General features: G+C 38.9%; 1 pseudogene; it reads right to left on the reverse strand.

Annotated features, from left to right (window-relative positions):
- The window catches only part of LOC117901052, a 29,660-nt pseudogene extending 7,194 nt beyond the window's left edge, over positions 1–22,466 (reverse strand).
- Between the last annotated feature and the right edge of the window lie 808 nt (positions 22,467–23,274).

Consider the following 23,274-nt stretch of genomic DNA (forward strand, 5'->3'; position numbering starts at 1 on the left):
TTATTATTTTCTTTATTATTTATTAATTACATTTATTATTATTTTTTTCCTTACTCACTGTAAGGGTATACAAAAATAAATACACAAACAAAAATTTGCCTTCTCGCTTTCCACATAAAAAAATTAAACAAAAAAAAAGAGAAAAAATGTGTTTCAAGTCAGTAGTGAATGAATGAATGAATGAATATGACTTTGCCACACCAAGCAGAACACAATAAAAATGCTAGAGAAATGACATTCCTTCCCCCTGAAACGGAAACCTAGCAGCAAGCAAAGGAACGGATCGGAGTGAAACAGAAGGGGAAAGGCAGGCCACGGAGCTGTGATTTTTCATTTGGCGTCCGTCCTGTGCATTGCTTTTGAGTTGGAGCTTTCCCTAGCACTTTTGCCGAGGCAACAGTTGTGTCCGGCACGCGTGCGGCATGCTACCAAAAAGGGACTCATCCACGGACCCCCGTTCAGCTGTATTTATTAATTTAATTTTTATTTTGAGGTCTTATAAATACAAATGTTTATTTCACTGGCTCCCACACTGTTGTAGCCATGAAGTGAGCCCTGAAATACTGTATTCGCCATACCCATTCATTCAGCAAAAAAAGCTTATTATACCCGGTACTCGAAGAGTAAATAGGGTATATTGTATTTGTGGGGAATAACGGTTGTATGTAACGCACAGAAGGAAACGTTTCCAACCCCATAAAGCACATATTTTCTTGATCAGCATCAAGACGAGTCGATAGAGCCATGTCTGTCTGTCCGTCCGTCCGTCTGTCCGTCCTGATGAGCGCCTAGTACTCAGAGACCATAAAAGCTAGAGCCACCAAATTTTGCATCCAGACTTCAGTATGCTCACACTGTTACAAGTGTATTTCAAAAATGAGCCCCGCTCCCTTCCGCCCCCGCAAAAGGGCGAAAACCTCCCAAAGCTACAATTTTGAAGATAAAAGAAAACTAAAAACGCCATTCCATAGGGAATGACCATATCTATCAGATCTATGAAGAAATTAATTTGCAGTGGCTAAACCCACCCCGTCCCGCAGCTTATGTTTGTTTTTTGCACATTCTCTCATTCACACTCTGCTTCGCGCAGTGGAAGAGGCCTCTGCCTCTGACACGTCTCTGCCTCTGCCGCTTCTCTGCCGCGACTCTGCCCTGACTCTGCAAAGTGTGTCTATAGGGGAGGGTGGTGAGCTAAAGGAGCGTGTTGGCGTGAGCAGTGCTGTTGATGTAGATGACAGATGAAGAAAAAATGTAAAATTTGACAAATAACGGCTAAGGTTCAGATGTAGTACTGAGTGCCGGGTATAAAAGTTGTGACGCGTAAGAAGCGTCTCACACGTCCCTTCTCGTTTATTTCTCTATATGCGGAGGTCCGACGCTTTACGAAATTTTGCGCAGCATTTGAGATTGATAACATTTTTATGACTAGGCCAAGAGAGTGATCCTGAGAGAGCCGGAGGGTGGAGCATGAGTATACTTTTCAACGCACCCCAGTTTTTCTTTCCTTTTAGATTATTCCGGTGTCGTGGATGGCTCTCTATCTCTCCCTCTCTTGTGGCGTTGCTATTTTAATTATATCCTGGCACATGTTTGCTCAAAAATAAGCGTGATGCAGACATCCACACACAGATGCATGCATACACATAAAAACACTAATAGGAGCACACACAGAGATACTTTTAACTTTGGGACTTATGTATGTTAAAGGCGTTGAACTTCTCGCTGCTGCACGCCAAAAAAAGATACTTTTAGACGCAACCAAAAGTTTTTCCAACACCAAAAAAAAAGTGTAAAACCGAAGAGATAGTTACCCTTGAAGATATTATCATAAATTAGCCATTTCATAGTGAAGGTACCCGCTTTTAAGGATGTAAAACAACCGAACGTCAAGTGAGGAAAGGTTTGCCCGTAGAAGCCTCTCAACAGGCAACACATTTTCCAGCAACCTGTGAGTACGCGTATGATGACGACTATCTCTCTTCTGGTTGTCTCTGTCTGTCTGTTAGTCGCTGAAGTCCTAATTAGGCGTTGACTTTACCTGCTCCTGCTTCTGACTTCTACTCCGGCTAGTTCACCGCGCTTCGTTAATGAATGTTTCATGAACCAAATATGCAACATTTACGCCCAGCTCATACAAAATTTCCTGTGTCGCGCGTGCATGGGCCAAGGTTGCAGTACATTTTCTCCTCTGACTGCCAGAGTATTGAGTGTCTTAGGGTACGAAATATCAAAGAAAATAGTAATCTTAACTAGGGAAAAGCAAATGACTATGTTCAGTAAACATTCCAGCCGTAGGCTGTTTTTATACCCGGTACTCGAAGAGTAAATAGGGTATATTGTATTTGTGCGAAAAAGTTGATGTATTTAACGCACAGAAGGAACCTTTTCCGACCCCATAAAGAATATATATTCTTGATCAGCATCAATGGCCGTCCCAATGGCCACTTCATATCCGTCTGTCTTTTTGAGCGCCTGGATCTCAGAGACTATAAAATCTAGAGCCACCAAAGTTTGTTTCCAGATGGCTTTATTTTAAAATTTCGCCACGCCCCCTTCCGTCCCCCCAAACGGCGAACATCTGCTGTATCCACAATTTTGAAGATAAAAAAAAACTAAAAGAGCCATTCTGTAGAGAAGTATTAGATTGGATCATTGCTATAGCCAGAATGAAGAAATTTATTTGCAGTGGCTACCCCCACCCCGTCCAACAGCTTTTTTGCTTTTTTGCACATTCTCTCATGTATATCATGTACTATATCTTGTATATAAGGCAGACTTTCGACATTTTCGGGGGCGAAAGGGGGCGTGCCTAAATTTTGAAACAAACTTAATTCAGTATGATATCACATGAGTCTTCACAAAAAATTTGGAGACTCTAGCTCTTATAGTCTCTGAGAAACAGACGTCAAACAAGACGGACACACAGCCATAGACACGGCTATTGATACTGATCAAGAATATATATACTTTATATATTTACTCTTCTAGTACCGGGTATAAAAAACTTTTCGTACATGCAAAATCACAGAGATGGATATTGCTCAAATCGGAACATTCTTATGGCCAGCTCTCACAAACTTTTAATAGAAGAGCAAGTAGCTTTGAGGGGGCACCTCACGCGTCCTTAGTGTTGTGGCTAGTTTCGATCCACCTAAAACCAGATTTTGGGCTTCCGACCTCGTGTATAATTTTGCTGTAGATTCATAGCTGATTCATGGAAATTAGCAGCGTAAAAGTTCAAACAAAGCGAAATTAAAAAACGAGAAGGGACGTGTGAGACGCTTCTTACGCGCCACAAATTTTATACCCGGCACTCAGTACTACAACTGTAACTTAGCGGTTATTTGTCAAATTTTACATTTTTTCTTCATCTGTCATCTACATCAACAACACTACTCACGCCAACACGCTCCTTTAGCTCGCCACCCTCCCCTAGAGACACACTTTGCAGAGTCAGGGCAGAGTCGCGGCAGAGGCAGCGGCAGAGGCAGCGGCAGAGGCAGTGGCAGAGACGTGTCAGGGGCAGAGGCCATAAACTGCGCGAAGCAGAGTGTGAATGAGAGAATGTGTAAACAACAAATATAAGCTGCGGGACGGGGTGGGTTTGGCCACTGCAAATTAATTTCTTCATTGTGGCTATAATAATGCTCCAATCGTATCCCAATTTGGTGATCTGATAGATATGGTCATTCCCTACGGAATGGCGTGGTTTCAGTGTGAGCATACAGCTCTAGCTCTAGCTCTTATAGTCTCTGAGAAGTAGCCGACAAACAAGACGGACAGACGGACAGACGGACAGACATACATGGCTCTATCGACTCGTCTATTGATGCTGATCAAGAATATATATACTTTATGGGGTCGGAAACGTTTCCTTCTGTGCGTTACATACAACCGTTATTCGCACAAATACAATATACCCTATTTACTCTTCGAGTACCGGGTATAAAAAATGAATTGCATCAAATCGAATGCCAAATACACGAAATCCATCCCGTTCTACTTGCCACATGCCCCAGCCGCTGCTTCATATTGGCTAGAAACTTTGCTCACACAGCAAACAAAATTTTGCGCTGACTTCATTAAAAATTCCAAAAACAAAGAAGAAAATTCTGGAAAAAACCAGAAGTAAAATTTCAGGCAAAATGAATCAGTCTGGGCCACAGAGAAAGAAGGAGAAAGAGAGAGAGAGAGGGAGAAAGTGGACCCCAGACGGGGTCCATCGATTGAGTTCAATTGAGGGGCAAAAGATGAAGAGGAAGCAATTGTAAAATGGCCAGACCATGAGCTAAGCCAATAATCAAACGTGTGCGGTGGGATGCGGAAGGTAGAGGTATTATGTTGGAGATATCGGAATCCACGGGTGGTGGTCTGCCTCGGCGGCAGCTAATTTATTACGAGAATTTAACAAGCATACTCTTGGGGGTCTCTCACGAGTCCGCTTTGATTTATTAGGTGTTTGGTTAAAAAAAAGTACGAAACGAAACGAAGGAGCATACACGAAAAGAAGAAATAAAAGGAACAAGAGCAACGAAAGGAAGTAAATGCAGGAAGGCAGGAAAGACCGAAACTGGAGAGACCAGTCGGCGAAGCACTAATGAGAATGTAATTTGTAGTTAATGTGTTCTCGGGGTTTTAAGGCATCTGGGTGTAGCATCCACTTTGGGCCATTCAGCCATTTTAATTGTTCAAACCAAAATTCTTTTGGACTTTTTCACAACCCCCCCGAGGGAGCGCTCAGAGCAGCGTTACGCCCATGAGGTTCGGTCCGTAGCTCAATTTATGCCGCGTTAAGCATATATTCATGGCTACCGTACATAATGTTGCTGATTTCCATTTTATTCTTGTTGCTGATGAGGCAGGAGACAGCCTAAGAATACATTGCGACACGACTTTTTCTGATAGTTTTAATGTTTATTTTGAGTTAAACTTTGTTTAACTTTGATGATAGTTTTTTTTGTTCTATGGTAGACCATTTTTTAAACAATTTTTAGAATCTGCAATTTTTTTAACCTTTTTAACCTACCTCTAGGTAGGGCTTCTTTTTTCACTTAACTTAAGTAACTTACATCTGGTACAGTTTAAAAAATATCAAGCTTCGACATTTTTTATTTTTTGCGGTATTTTTTACGATATTTTGAATTTAAAAACTCAGGAAAGGTCTAATATTTTTTGTGTATGTGTAGGTGCATTAATTCGGCGTCGTTTAAGGTATTGCTCGTCAAAATCTATGGAGAGGTGGATTAGCTAAAATTATTCAACCAACCCTAAAAAATATTAAAAAGTCCTGTTGGAGGGTGTGCGCCCAACTGCCAGTGTATTTCTGGAATTTCCTGAGTTTTTAAAGTCAAAATTTCGTAAAAACAAACCTGACAAAAATCAGCATTTAAGCATTTGAAAGCTTAATATTTTTTAAACGGTAAGCTAAAACCACAAAGTGTCTGGGTATACATAATAGATTCCATCATATGCTTTATAGATCATTACAACCAGATGAAAGATACTTAAGTTATGTGAGAAAACAAAGCGCTACCTCTAAAAAAACCGTTGAAAAAAAAACCAGAAAAAATCATTGTTTTTAAAAAAATGTAAAGCTCTCAGTCTATCAGAAAAAGACGGGTTGGATCAATGCGGAAAGAAAATTCGATTTAGCCGAGTAGTTTTGTAATAAATGTGCAACTTTAATAGGAATTTTTCAAGATAAAATATAATTTAACCTTTAAGAATTCGATTGTGGAATCAAAGCTGCAGCTTTAACCAATAAGGCATAAGTGTCAAATATGTCTTTGGATACAAACACAAAACTCCTTTTGAGTTCCTTTGAAGTGTAGATTATAGACGAACAAAAGTCGTTTTCGTTTTTTTTCCATTCACTTAATAAAAGAGACAACAAGAAAACCCACCGAAAATAGTGATATCTGAGAGTTAAGTATTACCCGTAGTACGAGTGTACTTTCATCATAAATCATTATTTATTCAAATATTTGGTATTTAAGCTAGTGGTAAATTTATTTATATTTAATTGTTTGTGTGTTTCACACAATTTTTTTTATTATTTTTAATCATATTTAATCAAATCGAAAATCATTCTTTTACCTTGGAACGAAAACTGTGAGTGAGAATAACTCTCATAAAGTTGCGTTTTATTCCTAATTATCCTATCCCCCACAAATTTAAAGCTAATCCCATATTCCCACCAAACTGATTTCTTCTGCTTTTCTTTTTGTGTATGTGTGGTGTGTTGGGAGGGGGGTCTTGTTATACCCGGTACTCGAAGGGTAAATAGGGTATATTGTATATGTGGTCGGAAATGTTTCCGACCCCAGTAAGTGTATGTATATATTCTTGATCAGCTTCTAAAGCCGAGTCAATCTCTGTCTGTCCGTCCGTCCGTCTGTCCGACCGTATTGATGAGCGCCTGGATATCAGTGACTATAAACGCTACAGCACTTTGGAGATAACTAACTTTACATGGAGATTGCTGTATTACACTATTACAAGTGTACATCAAAATTTTCCCCGCCCCTTCTCCCCCACACACGGGCAAAAGTCTTCTACATCCACAATTTTGAAGAGGAAAACAACCTAAAAACGCAGCTCCGTAGAGAATAATCATACTAAGTCTCACAAACGTTCCTGCTCGTTCTTGTTGTTTTTGCCACAAAAATGTTAAATGTGAAATCACATTGTCGAAAGTCGCTACCATTCATTCCGAGCTACTTCTGTTTGGCTTTACTGGCAGCGTTCAGCGAGGGCCATTAAAGGTCATAAATCACAACATGGCATAGAAATAAATCAACCCTTTTATTATCAACACATCGCAATTTTTGTTATCGAAAGGGTTATTTATAGTTCTCCTGGGAATCGGGAAACGCAGTCTTCAGAGTTTCCAGCCGGATGGAATTTGTGAATATAATTTTATTTTAATTCAAGGTTGATTATTCGTTTGACCGAATTCGCTACTTTACTGATAGTCTCTCGCCCTCTCTCTCACTTCCTATGTCACTCTTTGTGTGTTAGTGTCGACTGCAAAAAGCTCATTAACCAAATCGCATTACTTGCTCATAAGAATGCAAGTATGTAGAACCGTACATTTCCAGTGCACTAAAACCCCTCAGAATCAGAGCATCAGCATGCTCTGACAGGCCCACAAGGAGCTTCACTTACTCGCAATTGAAAGGCTGGCAAAAGAGACACACAAAAAAAACAGACAGAGAAAGAAAGAGAGAGGGAGAGAGAGAGAGATAGAGAGGGAGAGCGTCAGAAAGACAGGGAGAGAGTAAGTGAGAGCTGAAACATGGCAAATGAATACATCATTAGCTGCATGAAATGTCTTTGTCGAAACACACGTACACACCACCTCATCTACAAATTTAACAACCAAAAGTAGGGAAGGAACGTCAAACGACTAGATGGATACCTAATACATGCAGCAATTTTAAGGCAAATAGCTCATGAAAACCTGGACCTGGCTGATAGTAGATAGCTTTCTGATATTTACAACTTACTTTATTACTTTTGTCAACTTTTTTTTAAATCAAATCGCAAAAAATACACAAGAAATATAAAATTCTGCCCAGCTTCCACATAGTTTTTGACTCGTGGTGATAGAATAAACCTGACGATATAGCGACTCAGAGTCAAAGTTTTCCACTAATTTTAATGTTTCTTCTCCTATGAGAATGGTTGTTTTTGATCGCACGGTCCTATTTTTATACGTATGCTAGTTGGTGGTTTTTTTTCTTAAAAAATAATGTACTTATAATTTATATATTTATATATTCTCAAATAATGTCTTGGGTTAAGTGCTTAATGCTTACGCGTGTAAATTTTAAACGGACTGTCGCACAGATTTACTCTACTATTTCTCCAACCCCCCTCTATTTCTCTACGCGATTACAGGGTATTTAAACGTGGACAAAGAGTGGATAAAGAACGTAGCAAAAACCAAAAGCGAATACAAAGACAACATTATGATTATCACTTTCATCATCGTCTTCACCATCGCTGCTATACAGCTACTTAAACGGCTTAGGTTTGAAGTGCTTATGCAACTTGTTAACGAATTACACACGTGCACGGGCAGCAAAAAAATGTCTTAAACTGGGCACACACACAAGCCCATAAAAACATCACATAAGAGCAACTCAAGGGTATTCGACAATCGAGAGCAAAGAGGAATATGCTAATAAGCCCCTTTTCAGTTGGCATAGAAATCTAATGAAATATTAGATAATATGATCCAATAATTATGGCAAAAGATAACCACTACTATGGCCCAAGAAAAATATATTATTTTTGTGTATATTTAATAGAGAGAATTTAACTGAATTGAGTGGAAGTGGAATAGGGTCCACTTTTTAGCTGCATCAATCGCTTTTCAGATACAACAAATTTATTACAGCCAGATCTAAGGACTTAAGTTATGTGAAAAAACAAACCGCTACCTCTAAAAAAAACTTTAAAAAAAATACCAGACAAATTTAAAAAAAAACGTTCTGCCATAGAATAAAGCAATAATTCATTAAAAAATTTGAATGTCCGATGTCTATCAGAAAAAGTCGGTTTGGTTCCTTGAGGAAAAAAGATTCGATTTTGTCGAGTAGTGTAATTTTTGAATACCTTGAAATCTCCCTTAACAGAACCACATTAAAACAATGTGAAAACTGTGCTGCAAGTTTCAGTTTGATAAGAAAATTGCCATGGAAATGTGGCAGACATGTTTATACATATGTATGTACATATGTGTGTACAAAGGTACAAATGCACCTACATATGTACATATATTTCCATTCCCACATAAGCCCACCCGGCCACACACACTCACACCGCACTTATGGGCTCTGCGCACCTGCACTCTCAACCTGCACCCAACCACTCTCCCCAAAGGCAAAAATCCTGTTTGATAATTTACAGTGTTTATTTTATAAGACTATTAGAGGAAGAACCAGACTCAGAGGCAATTAAGTTTTCTGCCAAAGAGGACTGTTCCATATGAGGGTGTGTTTTTTGGTAGTGGGAATGGGCAGGAAAATTAGGTTCTGTCTGACGGTTTCATAATTTATGGGTGTTTGTGGAGGCGTGGCAGTATCTATGTGAGAGCAGCGTGTTGAAAAGCAAATTGCGACATAAATTGCCATCCTTCTACCTTAGAAACTAATCGTATTGAAATGTGCGGAAATTTAATTTTTCACTTTAGGCCGAGAAATTATGTTCCAAGGACTAAGCCCACAATTAATTGTATGGAATCAAAGATTATAGTGATATTAAAATGTAAGTGATATGGAATATCAAGTCAGTTTCGGGCAGTAATCAAAGCAGAATCCACCAAAATGTACCGCAACAATTTTTTATTTGCTGCCTGTTTCCATCAAATGTCAGCGAACTTAATAATGGAAAAGATTCAATTAAACAGAATCAGTTAGTGGTTTTAATTTCCTGTTTAACAGCCCCTCCCTTTGCTGCGTGAATCCCTAAAATAGTATGAACAAAAAATGTGCCAAAACATAAAAAAAGAAAGTTTATCTAACAATTGAATACTCGATACAGTGTATACGAAATTGTTTATGCCAATATTGAAGCTGACTTTTGCTCAAATTTTACAGCCACAGTCATAGAATTGCCGCCCATTCCTGCCTTCACTCTAGACTTCCGGGCAAAGATAAAACTTTGATGTTTCTGCCTGCACTTGTCGCAGACTGGAATTGTTAATTAAAGTGTAACCGGCAGCTATATTCAAATTTTGTGGCGCCTTGCCAGCTGTTCAATAAATTAATTTCCTCTCTCTGGGCATCGCACCAAGGGAAGGGAATGGAAGGAGTTTCCGGCCACAGCGCCGGCGATGGAGCTTACCTTTTTTTTGAGAAATTGTGCCTGGCTAGGCTATGAATATTTGGCCAAGTGTTGCTATCTCGTTTCAATCTATGTATTTCACGGGTCGGCAGCGTCGTATGCTGCACTGTGCATAGGAAAAGATCCCGGCTTCGGCCGATGCACAGAGAACCGGCGCAGAGGCAGGGACACAACTTCAGGGGGCCTGTGCACAATTGCTGAAACATACAACATATGTACATACAAAACGCACTAAAATATGTGAGTGCCTGCCGATGCATTATTGTATCTTAATTAGGCCTCATGGCTTAGTGAGACGCTTCTACATGAGGCACTGCATCGGGCAGAGTGTGCTAGCCATAAAAAATGAATGCAATAAGCAAGCATAAGCAAAGCTGTTCGACGGGTTGGGGGTAGCCACTGCAAACTAATTTCTTCAGTCTGGCTATAATATTGATATGAGCCGATATTAATACGGGGATCTGATAGATATTGACATTCTATACGGATAAGAGCAAGGAGAGTTTATTTAGTCACACTTTGAGAGCCCACATTTCAACAGACATAAAAAAAAAAACCAAAATCAGACAAAAATACAATGAAAAAAAAACTGTTGAAACAATTGAAAGCAAAGCAAAGCGAAGCAAAGTAAGGTAAAAAGCCTGAGAAAGGTTTCAATATAATAAATCACACCTTTGTCACTCAATGCGAAAAGGAATTTTTTTCTTTCTTTGTTTCCAATTAAAAGCCAAAGAACGCTTGCCTGCAAATTACTTTTACCTTTCGTCGACCATTGGGGGCTGGCATGGATGGCTGGCTGGCTGGCTGACTGCCGACATGTAATTAGTTGACAAAAGCTGTTCGTTGTTGTTGGCATGGGTCGGGCTTAATTGAATTTTTATCTCAGTTCTTTGTGGGTCGGGTGGCGTATGGGCTATCCGTGTCGGCTTCTAAAAAGCACAAAAAAGGGGTAAATTCAGTAAAGTGGGAACTTCAATTGCTACGCAAACTTGTTCAAATTTTGTGAACGATTTTCTTGGGCTTTGGATAATGCTGGTACACAAATAAATTGTACTACATATTTTCGAGTTTCTATAGGGGAAGATCATGGATATAAAGCCGTTTTAAAATATCATAAAAGTTATAATCAAAGCATTGAAAAAAAAATTAAGGACTTACTTTGATCAAATTTGTATATTCTGTGCTACTTTTAACATTAAGTTAACATATTTTCTCTAACATTTGCCGCAGTACCTTTTTATACCCGGTACTCGAAGAGTAAATAAGGTATATTGTATTTGTGCACAAAGTGAATGTAACGCACAGAAGGAAACGTTTCCGACCCCATAAAGTATATATATTCTTGATCATTATCAATAGCCCAGTCGATCGAGCCATGTCTATCTGTCCGTCCGTCTGTCCGTCCTGATGAGCGCCTAGTACTCAGAGACTATAAAAGCTAGAGCCACCAAATTTTGCATCAAGACTTCTGTATGCTCACACTGCAGTGTGAGTGCACTGTTACAAGTGTATTTCAAAACCTCCCAAAGCTACAATTTTAAAGATAAAATAAAACTAAAGCGACATTCCGTAGGGAATCATTATTATAGCCAGACGGAAGAAATTGATTTGCAGTGGTTAAACCCACCCCGTCCCGCAGCTTATATTTGTTTTTTACACATTCTCTCATTCACACTCTCCTTCTGCAGTGTTTGCGGCCGCTGCCTCTGCCGCGTCTCTGCCGTGAGTCTGCAGTGTGTGGGTCTTGGGAAGGGGGGCGAGCTAAAGGAGCGTGTTGGTGTGAGAAGTGTTGTAGATGTAGATGACAGATGAAGAAAAAATTTAAAATTTTACAAAAAAAACCGCTAAGGTACAGATGAATAAAGGGTATAAAAGTTGTGACGCGTAAGAAGCGTCTCACACGTCCCTTCTCGTTAATATTACACTTGACTCCACACCCACACTAATATTCCCAACTTTATTTCTCTTTGGAGATTGTCACTTGAAAAACATTAACCGTCATATTTATTTTAGGAATAAAAAATAAACTAAACCAAGAAGAAGAAGGAGGAAAAATAACATAATGGCAACAGCAAACAGTTGCTTTAATTGTCCTGAACCTGGATGGGGCTGGGAGCGGGGCCAGCACGCCCCTCTCTAAAGCTATTGTTGATTCTCTCACTATGCGGTTCATTGCTTCGCATTTTGGCTACACTGCGGGACGAACGTCGGGACAAACGCCGCAGCCATTGTTGTTGCTGCGCCCAGAGGGCAGGCATCAAACCGCAGCAACAATGTCACCAACAGCGGCAGCGGCATAAGCCGATTGCGTAGAATTTCACCATTGTCCACCCTTCGATTTCTCCTCTGGTGTTTGTTTTTGTTGTTGTGCCCCCCGCACAAAGTCAAATGATAAGTCAATTGTTTGGCTTGATATCGCGTCCCTAACCATTTGAATGGTTTCTCGTCTCTCAAAAAAGAAAATGGCATCCAACTGCAGCTTTGTGGATTTAAGCAGTATTTAGTTTCAATTTGTGTGCGCGATCTAATTGTTTATTATACCCACTTGGCTTCCGCCTCTGTTTGGCCAAACGTCCTGCAATGAACGAGTCGGATATAAATACAGACAAATGTATGTACATTGTACATATTCGACCCTTCAGTCGATCGCCATTGAGTTATATGGCGCCAAATGCGCTTAAGTTGGGGGAGGAAAAGGCAACTTTATGAGCGTTGCTTCTACTTGAGCTGTAGCTCAATTCAAATGTGGCACGCAAACCAAATCAAGGATGCAAGGCTGGAGTAACAGTGTGTTGGTGTGCCTGTGCGTGTGCTTGTTTGGTTGTTTGCCCTTGTTGTTTTAGTAAAGTTGTGGGGAAGCCTTAAGACAAACCATAACAATTGTGTGTGCTGCAGGTCCCAAGCTGGACCCTAAAGATACCCTAAAAGGGGGTTCCAAAGAGCGTATTTGCATAACAAACAGTTGCCATGGGAAATTATTAGAGACAAATAAATTAAATTTTATGGCTTTTGGCGCGCGGCTCGACAAGGTGAGTCCAAAGTGCAGGGGAGGAAACTCAATTTGATTGGGGCGAAATTGGGTTGCGGCTCGGGTTGGGTAGAGCAATTCAAGATTTAGGTGGCATATTAGAATATGATGTTCCAGGGGGTGGGTTGGGGTGGCGTTAAACCCATTTTTGCCGCCACAATGGGCAGCATTTGTACTGCAATTTCCTCACCTCCATTTATGGAGCAATATTTTATATGCAAGAACTAAAAGTTAAGTTTTATCCGAACTCCAAACGACAATGCAGCTGGTGTTAGATGTGGAGGATGTAAAAAAAGAATCGATAGATGGATGGATACTGCATTTATCAAAGTTCTGGCTATGAAATCTGTGACGTTGTTTCTCCCACCAGCAATCTTTGGACATCATCAACACCAGTCCGGGTTCTTCCGCCTCCGCCTCCGCCTCCTCCTCATGCTCAGTGCTTACGGCTCTCCATAGAGTTCTTTTGCAACCTTTTGTTTTTTTACAAGCACTTTGCAAATATTTATGGCTGAAAGGCAGCGTAAACAATAAACTCATAAACTGCAGCGACGATGTCTGCAGGACACACAGAACACACTGGACGAGTAAATCGATTTTTAAAATGAATTATGTTTGCAGTTATGCTATATACATATGTATATGTATATGTGTATGTATATGTATATGTGTATGAATATGTATATGTATATGTACATATATGTATATGAATATGTATATGTATATGTATATGTATATGTATATGTATATGTATATGTACATATATGTACGTACATATGTAGACACGATTGTAAAGATCACTTCTACGAAAAATGCATATAATTAGCAAAGCTAAGTTTTAAAGGGTATCATCAATTCGCCTACTTATAGTTTCAATTACAGAGGCGTGTAAGTGGAATGACGCTGAGCACAACAAAAAAGTATGTACGTTTCATGGCTCGCATTGTTTGTGTTGCACTTTGGCTAGGAGCCGCCGCTGTCTTTTGTTGGCCAAAGACCAGAATTTTGCTGATGCATACATGCATATAGGCTAGGGTATGGTTAAGGCCATTCCATATATGTACATATGTATGTACATATATAGAACGAGAAGGGACGTGTGAGATGCTTCTTACGCGTCACAACTTTTATACCCGGCACTCAGTACTACATCTGTACATTAGCGGTTATTTGTCAAATATTAAATTTTTTCTTCATCTGTCATCTACATCAACAACACTACTCACGCCAACGCCTCTTTAGCTCGCCACCCTCCCCTAGAGCAACACACTTTGCAGAGTCAGGGCAGAGTCGCGGCGGAGGCAGCGGCAGAGACGTGTCGGGGGCAGAGGCCATAAACTGCGCGAAGCAGAGTGTGCTGCCATAAGCTGCGGGACGGGGTGGGTTTGGCCACTGAAAATTATTTTCTTCATTGTGGCTATAATAATGATCCAATCGTATCCCAATTTGGTGATCTGATAGATATGGCCATTTCCTACGGAATGGCGTTTTTGGTTTTTTTGTTATCTTCAAAATTGTAGATTTGGGAGGTTTTCGCCCTTTTGCGGTGGCGGAAGGGGGCGGGGCTCATTTTTGAAATACACTGGTTTCAGTGTGAGCATACAGCAGTCTGGTGCCAAAATTTGGTGGCTCTAGCTCTTATAGTTTTTGAGAACTAGCCGACAAACAAGACGGACGGACGGACGGACGGACGGACGGACGGACGGACGGACAGACAGACATGGCTCAATCGACTCGGCTATTGATGCTGATCAAGAATATATATACTTTATGGGGTCGGAAACGTTTCCTTCTGTGCGTTACATATGTACATTCACTTTGTGCATAAATACAATATACCCTATTTACTCTTCGAGTACCGGGTATAAAAAGCACAAGTGCATTTTATAAATTAGCTAAATATATTGTCAGCCATCCTCCCACGCATACACACTCAGTCTCATAAACACATCCTGTGCTGCTACTCCTTGACCAAACAGTATGCATATGCATTTGAAGCTCTATTTTCTGAAAATGTTGAGTCCACCCCACCAGCCAGAGATTCCAACAGTACGGTTTTGCGGCGTACTGTTTGTTATTGTGCAAACATTTATCAGAGCAAAGAGAGAGAGAGAGAGAGAGCGCTGCTCCTACAACCTGGGACACATAAATGACAGAGACAGAGAGAGAGGAGTAGGGCTACACTGTAATTAGCAGGCGACGTTGCGCAAAATTTTCCTAATTCTGAGGCAAATACACAGCATCTGAGTGAATGGATGGCAACATGTGGCAGTGGCAGTGCAACTATCTGAATATGTCAACACCTACAGCAGCTGGAATATAATTAGAGCATTTTTGTGCACAGTAAATATTTCCACAATCTTGAGATGGAACTACCTCGAACTATTACAATTTGACGCTGGATTGAAAGGACATGAAAAAAAGTAGACGACTGTCATTTGGACATTTCATAAACTGCAAGTCAAAGTGAAAATTTAAAAGAACATGCCACTTCTTTATGCAATTTAATCCAACATTGATCATGTCCAAATAATTGTTTACAAATGTAATTACATATATACATACATATGTACACATATGTATATTATTTAAATTCCTAACGTTCCATTTTTCGACGAAAATTACTAATAACCTGACATTGGCTCTCACAATTTCAAATTGTTATCTTAATTGCCATGAAAATGTCTAAATGGATGTACATAAGTCTACTACTCACTACTACTATTTGAAGAGAACTCACACATAAAACGAGAAGGGACGTGAGAGACCCTTCTTACGCGTCACAACTTTTATACACGGTACTCAGTACTATATCTGTACCTTAATGGTTTTTTTCAAATTTAAAATTTTACATTTCACATTTTTTCTACATCTTTCATCTTTCAATTCGTTGATCTGATATATATGGTTCTTCTCTGCTGAATTTTTATATTTATTTTCTATTCAAATTTGTGGATACCGCAGATTTTCTCCCTTTGCGGGGCGGAAGGGGCGCGTCGAATACACTTGTAACAGTGTGAGCATACAGAAGTATGCACAACTTGGTTGCCCTATCTCTTATGGTCTCTGAGTACTAGGCGCTCATAGGGACGAACAGACGGACGGACAGACAGACATTGCTATATCGAATCGGCGATTGATGCTGATCAAAAATATGTATTCTTTGAGGGGTCGGAAGCGATTCCTTCTCTGCGTTACATAAATCCACTTTTCTACACAAATACAATATACCCTATTTACTTTTCGAGTACAGGGTATAAAAATATGTATAGAGCCCGAACTGAAATCCAACAATAATTGCAGTTCATAACAGTGGAGCAATACAATTTACAAAATAACAATTGCAAAATGTTGTAGTAGTAAGAAATTAAATGGTAATGGTATTTAGAGTTCAATCCAAATGGAAGATTGGATGCTCTTTTTTGTATCAGAATCTAGGGCCCATTTCATATCACTCTAAGTTACCATATATGATTTCTACATATGTTCCTGCTTTCCCAATTTTAAATCAAAGCGTGTGTAATCTTAAAATTATAAAATTATAAAATCCGCAACCATTGTTAGAGTACACGAAATGTCATTTCATTTTCAGGCATTATTTTTCTGTTTTTCAAATGTATTTGGATGCTTTGAAACAATTCGTTCTGGGGCAAAGGCTAGCCCATCCTCTCACTATCTGAATAATCACTGAATACAGTGGACTGTTGTCTGAGTAGGCATATATGTACATATGTATGTACATATGTACATATGTATACATACTCTGTCTGTATCTCTCTGTCTGTCAGTCTGTTTTATTGGCCCGACAATTGTCAACTACAAACTCTTGTAATCCTAATGAATCCTGCACCTATTTATTTTTCATTGTGGGAAATTGTATATGCCATGACAACATTTCGTTTTTCGGCCTGCTTGCCCTCCTGCCACCCTTGCCACCCACAATCCTGACCATTGCAAGGCGGGGTGCGAGTGTGTGTTCAATTGTTTAAATGTGCTGTAACAACAATGCCGAAAAAGAAGACAACACAGAACGTGAAACATATGCACATACATATGTATGGGTTTCAAAACCACCCATATGGGATACACTCTTAAAAGCGGCAATATTTGCATCTAGAAATGATGTAGAACTTTTTTATGCCTGGCACATGTCATGCTAGGAATATTTTTTATTTTTTTCTATTTAATCGTCACAGCGCAATTGGTTGGTCGCAGATGATGAGTCCGCATTGACCAGGTACTTTATGTTGAACTTTAGAATAAGTAATGACAATTTTGAACTCAAAAAAGAGTTGCTTGCCGAACGAACACTCTTGTGTTTTCTTCCTTAAACCAACAAGTTTGGTTTTTCAAGGACTTCCTGCATACGAGCTGGACTGGTTATGTATAGATCGATCATAAAAAAATGTTAGAATGTGTTAAAATGTTACTCTATAAAGTGATAGAATTTTTCCAAAATTTAAAAGTCGAAATTTGCTTTGCTCATGAATATGGCCAGTTCTCTAAGGCGTAATGCTAGGAATATTCGAGTTATTCGAGTTACTATTCTTATGTATTCGTAATCGTTTTCTGGTATTTTTCTAATATTTTCGAGACGTATTCAGATGAAATCGTTGGCTGGTTCCTGTAATTTTGTCTGATGTTTTGATAGTATAATCTAGTTTTTTGCTGGTAATAGTAAAACTAATGGAAAACAACATACAAATTCTATCCCCAGTTTCTGTCAATCGACTTGCAATTCACACATTTCCAACACACTTAGGGTAGGGAATCCAAAAAAAATCCCCTGCTTGTTGTTGTTTAAACTTTAAACACATCACATAGCAGACAGAGGCAGAGTGAGGCATATAGAACGAGAAAGATTGAATGGGATGTGGCAGGTGGGGCTGCAGGGCCGCCCCGGGCCGCCTTCTGGCCGACAGTTAGACAGTATTTGCTGTTGTTCGCTTGTTACTGTTTTACATGAAGCATTGCCTCTCATCAGTTTAATTAGTTGGCAATGCTCTTGCTCTGCTTTTAGCAGCCACCCACAACAGACCAAAAAACCCCCATTCAGCCAGAAAAACAAAGTTTTAACTGAAACAAAAAATAATAAATGTTTTGTATGCTCTCGATGGGTCTACTTGGGTCATATTGAAGTGATGAAAGAAGCAAGGCCTGACATATGTTTTGTTTACAAATTAAGTGAAACTTATTTCACAATATTGATATGTATGTATCTTTCAACATTTTACAACAAGTCAACTAAACCCAATCCAAATAATCCACACTCATGTCCCTTAAAATATATTCCTGGCATAAGATAGAAAAATCCTTGCGTATTTCGTGGTTTGTCATTCAAAACTTATATTGCTAAATTTGTTTTCGATATTTTGTGTGGGCAGTAGTGCTTCCGTGCATTTTACACACAAAAAACACTCAGCTAATTGCTTTTCAATTGCCAGATGAATGCAAATTGTTTCCATTTGCATACCCGGCACTCGAAGAGTAAGTACGGGATATTGAAGGAAACTTTTCCGACCCCATAAAGTATATTTATTCTTATAGACATGTCTGTCTGTCCGTCCGTCCGTCCGTCTGTCCGTCTGTCCGTCCTTATGAGCGCCTAGTACTCAGAGACCATAAGAGATAGGGCAACCAAGTTGTGCATCCATACTTCTGAATGCTCACACTGTTACAAGTGTATTTCAAAATTTCGACGCGCCCCCTTCCGCCCCGTGAAGGGAAGACTAAATCTGACCATATCTATCAGAGAACCGAATCGGGAACACATTGGTTCATTATAGTTTGCAAACTAGTTTGCAGTGGCTACCCACACCCCGTCCAGCAGCTTTGCTTGTGCTTATTTTTTTTGCTCATTCTTTCTTGCTCGCACCCTTTGCCTCATGTAGTGTGCGTCACTGGTGATGTAGATGTAGATGACAGATGTAATAAAAATGTAAAATACATAATTCGAAAAAAACCATTAGGGTACAGATATACCAATTGACACGTGTTATAACAGACATTGTTAGGTAGATCGTTTAAGATAAGGAAAGGTTTCATTAGTTTGATAAAATACTTTCTTATACGTTTTGCTTTCAAATATTTCCGAATAGTATACATACATACATATGTACATATGTCTGTATACTATGGTAATTTCTTATAATATAATATAAATATATAATATTTTTATAATATTTTTAGTATCAGAAATTAAGTATTTAGTCATGGTGAAGGTGGTACTTTAAGTGTTGAATAACAAAAATTATATTTAAATAAATGATTATAGTAGAATATAAAAAGAGCTAATATACATTTATTGCGTTGTCCTAATTTAATTAAATCAACAGATATCATGCCGATATCATAGCATATAAGTATTTCGGCATTCTGTTGACATCTTCCATTGTTGGCTTCGACTCTTTCAATTCTAATTCATGTTCGTTTTATATATTTGGCTGTTAACCAAATATGTACATATGAATGTGGTATCGCCATCATTGAAATCAATTAAGTATCTAATACATGTGCGAACTACAAAACATACAATACATACATACGAATGTATGTTCATAGATATAATTGAATATATATGGAATGTGTTAGAAATACACTTATGCTTGACGCTTTTCCATTTTTGGTTCGGCAGTTTTTGTTTTGGTTTGTGTTCCGTCCATTGTTAGCATCCAAAATCTGTTAACATAAACAAAGCAAACGTTTATTGGAAAAACTATTTTTAAGCCCGGTACTCATAGAGTAAATTGGGTATATTGTTTTTGTGGTCGGAGCAATGTGCTGAACGCACAAATGGAAACGTTTCCAACGTTTCAGATCAGCATCAATGGCCGAATCGACATGTCTATCCGTCCGTCCGTCCGTCTGTCCATCCGTCTTGATGAACTGGTTACACTTCTCGACACGATTTTGCCGCTTCGATCCAGACCAACTTTTTACGAAAGATATGGGGCTTAGAAATGGTTTGATGATAATTTTTTTTCTATAGCAGAACTTTTTTGAATAAATTTTTAAAATCTTGTATATTTTTTAACCCTGCTTTTAGAGGTGGCTCAGCTAAATCTAAAAAGTGTTTGGTTACACTTTATAGATGCATTCATCAGCTTTAAAGAATGTTTAAGTTCATTACAACCAGATGTAAGATGCTTGAGTTTTGTGAAAAAAAGGAGTGCTACCTCTAAAAGAACCGTTACAAAAAATACCAGACTTTACAAATTCTTTAAAAACATTTTCTGACATAGAAAAAAAACCATAGTTCTTTACAAACATTAAGCGGAAAAAAAAGTTGGATTTTGTCGAGTAGTGTTATCAGAGAATATAAGAGAAACCGAATTTTGTATAGAGATTGCGGTGATATCAAAAAGTGTGAACTGTGAAAAGTGTATTCCACCTTTGACCACCTTAAAAGCGCGAAAAGCTAAAATCAGCTTAATCCACAATTTTGAAGATAGGAGAAAACCATGGTAATCAGATCCTCGAATTGGGGTCAGATCGGATCCTTATTATAGCCGGAATGACGATATTAATGTATATTGCCTACCCCACACCCCTTCCAGCACCTTTGTTTATTGTTGAAGTGAGAAGTGATTTAATTGATGATGTAGATGACAGATGTACCAAAAATGTAAAATGTTAAATTCGAAAAAAATCTGTGTGTATGTACATATGTTTGTACATGCATGCATACATACATATGTATACATATGCATACATCCATAATTGCATTTGCATATGAATATACTGACTGAGTACCGGGTATAAATGTTGTGACGCGTACGAAGCGTCTCACACATTCCTACTCGTTGGTTATGCATTTTGTCGGTTTTAAATTGGTGAAGAGATAAAAACATTTTTTAAAAATAAAAAGCCGAAACAACAAAATAAAGGCAGAAAAGAATGAAAAATCGAATTGGCTTGTAGACAGAAAATGTGCATTTAATGGGTTGCAATTTCTATGCGCTGAAGTTTGGCATACAATTCAGGAATTGGCGGAGATTCTTTTTAACTGCCTCGTTAGCCAAGGCATTGAACCATTTATACGGTAAGGAATGCTGAAATCTAAAACGTTGCTGCAGACCCCCAGAACCCCTTCTTCGTAAGCATAGTCGTCGTCGTCATCATCATCATCGTTGGACTACGACTACCCATAGATTTTCGTTTTTATGTGCTGGAAATCACATTAGCCGGGTAGCGTAAAACCAAAGAAGCGCATAAAAATTCTGTTCTCTTATGCAGTGAGGGAGGGCGGTGGGTAGGAAAATGCATGGGGATGCACGGCTCGAACTCGAAATGAGAGCGAAAACCCCAATACAAGATAGTTCAGGAAAGTGGGTGTATCCATACAGGGTGCACACTATAAAAGTTCTCCTACTTTAAACTGAAAATACAGTCTAAGGAGAGTATTACGAGTTATGATTTCTATGAATTTCTTTCCTGAAGATATCAATTTCCTGTTGCGACACCCTGTTTTTCTTTTGCGAAATGCATTTCGCGTCTGGCTTAAAATTATTGAGACGCAAAACGATGGGTTGTAGGTCGAACACTGGGATGGATGACTAGGAGGTGGTGGGATTGGGATGGGATCCCTAAGTAGACAAGAGCTAAAATAAAAAGTGTTTGAAATTATAGCAGGCATGCAGCTTACCCATTCATTTCTCAGATGAAGCTCTTTCTCTCACTGCGCCCCATGGTAGTTGGCCTGTATATGCTCCTTGTAGCGAGTGGTCTTGGAAATTGTTGACTGAGTGAGTGAGTGAGTGGGTTTGGGATGGTGGTTGGTTCAAGGAAGGTACTTGCACATGAAATATGAGTTCAGAAAAATTGATGACAAACATTTCAACGTTTATTGCATAAAATTACCATAAAATATTGCATGCAAGTTCATTCTCTTCTTTTTCTTTACCATTTCTTTGCTTTTGTTCTACGGTACACTTTTACAGCTCGTTAAAAAAATGTTCCCAACGATTTGCCATGAAAGACCCAAGAGCAGAGTCAGTAAAGGCCAGGCCATAATTGCAATACGAGAAGGCCAAAAGGAAAAAAAGAATGGACTTTGGTGCAACGAGTGGGAGAGCGGCATACAAAATATTTATCTAAACTTTAAATAGGGCAGATTTGCATATTTACAGATTTAATTCAACAATTTTCTAAAATATGCCACATAAATATGACCATAACCATGGCCCTGTGTCTGTGTGTGCTTGTGGCTCAATAAATTTATAAATATTTAAGGGATTTATTGGGTATGGAATTCCATTGGCAGAATTGAATTTTTTTGTTTCCAGATTGTTTTAATTTTCTATATTTTGTGCGGTAGCAATGGATTATCGTATGGAATATGCCGACTAAAAATTCATTTAGGCTGTTTCAATTCAAATATGTGTTATGTTTAAATATAAAACAGTTCATGGATGGTTAAAAGATATTTTTCTGCAGCTAATACATATTTGGGAGTCCGATTAGTGATTTCACTAAACATGCCATGAACTAAATTTATATACTTAAATCCTACAATAGACTTAATTTCCTTGGCCTTCTTCTTCATCAGCAGCAGAGAAATGTTGTTCTGTAGTCCTGCCTGGGACATAATTAAAAACGAGAAGGGACGTGTGAGACGCTTCTTACGCGTTACAACTTTAATACCCGGTACTCAGTAGGAAATCTGTACCTAAGTGGTTTTTTTCAAATTTTACATTTTATATATTTTTTACATATGTATGTCACATACATCTACATATATCACTTCTCGTGTCAACAAGCTCTTTAAACTCGCCCCCTCCCCTAGACCCGCACACTGCATGAGAGAGTGTGCAAAAAACACAAAAAAGCCGCTGGACTGGGTTAAGCCAGTGCAAATTAATTTCTTCATTCTGGAAATAATAATGATTCCATCTAATCCCAGTTCTGTGATCTAATAGATATGGTCATTCCCTACGGAATTGAGATTTTAGATTTCTTCTATCTTCAAAATTGTGGATATAGCAAATTTTCGCCCTTTGTGGATGCGTGGTTAATATATAGACAGACAGATATAGACTCGGCTATTGATGCTGATCAAGAATATATTTATATACTTTGTTGGGTCGTAAACGTTTCCTTCTGTGCGTTTCAAACATCCACTTTTGTGTACAACTTCAACATACCCTATTTACTCTCCGAGTACCGGGAATAATAATGAAAATAGGCGGACAAGGAGGCAAAGTTATCTGCAGAATGAAACTCCTGCTAAAGGATTCCTGGGATCTACTAGACTACCTGTCGTCTTTATCAGTTTACCCTTTACTCTGCACTGCACTACTCTCCACAGTTGCCACATTAAATTGTTGCCTTTTGCAAGCGAAGATTGTGCCAAAGGATGCCTCTGGTGCCCCAACTAGAGAGTCCTGTCTTGTGCC

This window comes from Drosophila subobscura, chromosome U, assembly GCF_008121235.1.
Source record: "Drosophila subobscura isolate 14011-0131.10 chromosome U, UCBerk_Dsub_1.0, whole genome shotgun sequence".
In the NCBI taxonomy this organism is placed as follows: Eukaryota; Metazoa; Arthropoda; class Insecta; order Diptera; family Drosophilidae; genus Drosophila; species Drosophila subobscura.